We start from the raw sequence: 5,264 nt of genomic DNA, 5'->3' as shown, positions 1-5,264 counted from the left end.
GAGACAGAGTGGCACTCTTGCCCAGGCTGGAGTGCAGTGATGCAATTTCAACTCACTGCAACTTCCACCTCCCGGGTTCAAGCAATTCTCCTGCCTCAGCCTGCTGAGTAACTGGGATTACAGGCACCTGCCACCACACTCAGCTAATTTTTTGTATTTTTAGAGAGATGGTTTCGCCACATTGGCCAGGCTAGTCTTGAACTCCTGGCCTCAGATGATCTGCCCACCTCAGCCTCCCAAGGTGCTGGGATTACAGGCGTGACCCACTGTGCCCAGCCAAAACTGTCTTTATTGGGCCATATGTCAAAACAGCGTGCATTTTGCAATAGTATTCTTAGGAGACATTCCTGATATCTTGGTGTTCTTACCATTTGATGAGAAAAAAGTAAAACAGGAAGATCTTTTTGTCTCCAGGCATCCTTAAAATTTACTTTTGGCTGGGCGCAGTGGCTCACACCTGTAATCCCAGCACTTTGGGAGGCTGAGGCAGGTGGATCATGAGGTCAGGAGATCGAGACCATCCTGGACAACATGGTGAAACCCCGTTTCTACCAAAAATACAAAAATTAACCGGGAGTGGTGGCGTACGCCTATAGTCCCAGCTACTCGGGAGGCTGAGGTGGGAGAGTTGCTAGAACCCGAGAGGCAGAGGTTGCAGTGAGCCAAGATCGAACCACTGTACTCCAGCCTGGGCAGCAGAGTGAGACTTATCTCAAAGGAAAACAAAAATTATTTTTAAGCATTTATCTCAAGGCACTGTAAATACTAGCACATTGTAACCAAAGTAGCCACTTTAGACATGGCAAAGACAGGAACAAAATACCAGGCATGAGATCAGTCCTCTCATTCCAAATGCTTGGCTTCTCTTATTAGTGTAAATGGTTAGAGGTAATTTATTCCTGCTGCTTCCCCCAACCACCAGAGAATTTCCTCTCATCCTTTGAGTAAGTGCTGTGGTGGACAGAATTTTTTAAATGACGCCCTTTAGAATGTCCTACCCTAATCCCCAGAATCTGAATTGGATATCCCTCCCCTAGTTATATTATGTGGCACTGTTGACTTTAAGAAAGATTATCGGGGGGCAGGGGGGGGCGGTTCTTATCTAGTCACGTGAGCCCTGAAAAGCACCTTCTAAGGCACCCTTGCTGGCATTGAATATAGAGAGGACCATATGCAAGGACCAGAAAGTAACATCTAAGAGCTGAGAGTGACCCCCTTGCCAACAAGAAAATGGGGATCTCATTCCTACAACTGCAAGGAACTGAATTCTGCCAACAACCTGAATGTGTTTGGAAGTAGATCCTTCCCCAGAACCTTCAGATAAGAATCCAGCCCAAACAACTTTGGCTTTCTGAGACCCTAAGCAAAAAATCCAGTCAAGCCCACTGGATTTTTGACCTACCGAACAGTAGGGTAATGAATGTTTTAAACCACTAAGTTTGTTGTTATCTAGTAATAAAAAGCTAATACAAGTGCAATATTCCAATCTGCAGTAGAAGGAATGAAGTTTCATCTGGATCTTTTGAGTTCATCTGGATCAATTGAGTTGAATCTCCAAAAATTGATTTATCGTTCTGATTCCTGCTGTTATGTTGCAGATAGGTAGCATTTTGCCTACTACTGGGTTCATTTTACCCCACTGCTTATTTTCTGAGTTTATGGGTAGGCTGTTTGGTTGGCTCAGCTCTGTCCCCAGGATAGATATTTTTAACCATAGTGGAGTATAGTCTTCCAGGAACTGCGTGGCTGCTTTTACAGAAATGAACTCTACATATCTTGCCGGGGGGATGGTTGGAGTGTATGTGTGTGTCAGGATGGTATCTGAGCCCAAACAGACTTGCGGCCCCTCTGTATCCTTATGGCTTTTCCACTTCCATCTCCCAACATCTGGAGCAGGGACTTCAAGTTTCCAAAACATAGCAGCAAAGGGTAGCAAACAGCTAGCCCATAGCTCCCTTAGCAACAGGAGAGTAGTCAATAGGGATTTAAGATAGAAAATGTAGCTCAGGGAAAATGTGTGCAGTACAAAACACAGACCCATAAGTTTTTCAGAAAGCAGCTTGGCCCTGTGAAGTTGACCAAACTGAAAGTCCCAGAATCCTGGATTCAAGTCACTCATGAATGGCTTTTGGTTAATTCTTCCTGTGCATCAATTCCTTCTCTTGTGTGAAATGGGTAACACCTTATCTGCCTCCCTGAGATGGCATGGAAATAAGCAAAATTAGGTCTTAAAACTACTTGGGAACCCACATTGTGAAAATTATCTTTATCTCTGTTGTTTCTTAGTTACCAGTTTACCAGAAGTAACTTAACACTAGGGTTCTCTGCCAGCACTAAAATTAGACCCTTCCACTCTGGGCTTTCCTTTTCCCTCTCTTGCTTTTGTTTTCAGGGTGTGTGTGGGGGGAACATCTGTGCTGCTGGAGTTAATAATAAACTGAAGACTAAAGAACAACTTCTCCCACTAGAAAATACTATTTTCATCCTACCCACCTGACCATCCTTTAAAAGAAGGAGCCCAAATCTGCCCTGAATTTTGATTATTTGATTCACTTTTGGAAATGTGCCTGAGAAAGCCTAGGGAATGAGAGAGTGGAATAAATGGAATGTAGGGAAACTAAGCTCCTAATATTTCCAACCTCCCTTTCCTGGCCAGATAGGCTTTCTGCCACTAAAATCGAGGTTCTCTGTCACATCACAAAAGGGCCTGGAGTTACTCTTAAGTATGCTGACATCTCTGGAGGTGGGTGGTTTGGGTACTGGGCACTTTTCCTGCCCAGGGACATGGGAAAACCAAATAGGCAAGGGGGGAATCAATCTTTTCCAGCTGCAACCTAGAGAGAAAAGGAACAAATTCTTCACCAGGGAAGATTGTGTAAACAGCGCCTTTGGCTGGAGCCATAGGGTTGGGGAAGCAAAGAAAGGGATCTTTGTTCTCTCCTACCCCAGCCAGAGCACAATCGTAGAGCTGGGATTGTTTGCTTTGGCAAAAGACTCCCTGCCTGAAAGGGCTAGGCGTTCCAGAGACTGGTGAGGCCTCTGTTGGGTTTCCCTTATGGAGCTGAAGAGAGGACAACTCCCAGCCTAAATCTTTTACCTAAGGAAGTGAGCTGGGGATTCAGGGGGCCTGAGGCATCTGGCTTATACCTCTCTACCTTGGTTTGCCTCCTTCTCTTCCTACATTCACCTTATTACAGTTGTTAGTTTAATTGGCCTCAGTCTTCCTGCCTTTAAGGGTGCTTTTGGTTCTTGTACCAGTGTTCTACCGAAGAAACTACATTTTCACAGACAGCAAGACAATGCCAGAGCTCCTGTCTAAGGAACCCAACAGGAAGAAGGGAATTCCGACATCATCTTATCCAGCCTGTGACTTTTAGGTGGTGTTGCACATGACCCTGACAATTGTAGTCAATCTTTTCAAAAATTTCCGGAGATGTACGACTTTTCTTGGATAACATTCGTGTCTCACAAATGCAAGGTAATATTTATGTAGTGCTGCTTATGCCAGTGCTTTACAAATGCCATTTTATTTAATCCTGAAGACTACCCTCTAAGGTAGATATAATGACCCCCATTTTACAGATTAGGATACTAGGGATTAGCAAGATGAAATAATTTGTCCAAGGTCACGTAGATGATATACTGGTTTGCAAAGACTGCTATAACAAAGTACCACAAACTGAGTGCCTTTAACAATAGAAAGTTTTCAAGCCCAGTGGCTCACACCTGTAATCCTAGCACTTTGGGAGGCCGAGATGGGCAGATCACCTGAGGTCAGGAGTTTGAGACCAGCCTGACCAACATGTAGAAACCCCGTATTTACTAAAATACAAAATTAGCCAGGCATGGTGGCACATGCCTGTAACCCTGGCTACTCGGGAGGCTGAGGCAGGAGAATTGCTTGAACCCAGGGGACAGAGGTTGCAGTGAGCCGAGATCTCACCATTGCACAAAAGTGAAATTCTGTCTCAAAAACAAACAAAAAACAATAGAAAGTTACTAAAATTAGCTGGTATGGTCGTGTGCACTCAGCCCAGTAGTTTTATGCTGCAGTAAGCTATGATTGTGCTACTACACACCAGCCTGGGCAGCACAGTCAGATCTTGCCTCTGTAAATAAATAAAAAAAATAGAAAGTTACTGTCTCACAGTTCTGGAGGCCAGAAGTTCAAGATAAAGGTGTTGGCAGGGTTGGTTTCTTCTGAGGGCTGTAAGGAAAAATATGTTCCATGTTTCTCCCCTAGCTTTCTAGTGGTTTGCTGGCAATCTTTAGCATTTTTTTGGCCTGTAAATCTATGCCTTCATCCTCACATGGCGTTGTCCCTGTGTGCATATCTGTGTCCAAATTTCCACATTTTTTTTTTTAAACGAGCTTTGCTCTGCTGCCCAGGCTGGAGTACAGTGGCGCAATCTCAGCTCACTGCAACCTCCACCCCTGGGTTCAAGCAATTCTCCTGCCTCAGCCTCCCAAGTAGCTGGGACTACAGGCATGCACCACCATGCCCGGCTAATTTTTGTATTTTTTTAATAGAGACAAGGTTTCACCATGTTGTCTAGACTGGTCTTGAACGTCTGACCTCAAGTGATCCACCCACCTTGGCCTCCCAAAGTGTTGGGATTACAGGCGTGAGCCCCCGCACCAGACCTCTGCTTTTTATAAAGACACCAGTCATATTAAATTAGGGGCCTACCCTACTGAGTATGACCTCATCTTAATTAATGACACTGTAATGATCCTATTTCCAAATAAGGTCCCATTCCAAAGTACAAGGGGTTAGGATTTCAACATATATATTTGAAGGGGACACAATTCAACCCAGAACAGATGGCTGAATCCATCTTGGATCCATCTGACTCCAAAGCCATTTAATGCTCTTTCCAGTGCACTATGCTGCCTCCTAAAAATCAGGAGGTTATTCAAAATGTCTTCTAGTTTCCAATACCTTCCTTCTTCAATCCAAACTCTATACTGCTGCTGGGAGTTATCTTTCTCACATATGAGTTTCATCGGTCACTGTCCTTCTTAAAATCTTTTAGTGACTTCCAGTGGCTAAATAGACTTTGAATAAAGTCCAGACATCTTGTGGTGGCAAACAAAGCCTTTCTTTCCTGTCTGTATTTTTGGCCTCCTTGCACTCTTTCCTCCCATTCAGTCACCATGAACTCCAACCATACCGGCCTGTTCGCAGTTTCTCAAGCACATTATGCTTACACACTCCTTCAGGCCTTCTCTCCATCTCTTCCCTTTACAGTTATCCTCATTTT

Source organism: Cebus imitator, unplaced genomic scaffold (assembly GCF_001604975.1).
Source record: "Cebus imitator isolate Cc_AM_T3 unplaced genomic scaffold, Cebus_imitator-1.0 Scaffold285, whole genome shotgun sequence".
Lineage (NCBI taxonomy): Eukaryota > Metazoa > Chordata > Mammalia > Primates > Cebidae > Cebus > Cebus imitator.
Note: the sequence above shows the minus strand (reverse complement) of the source record.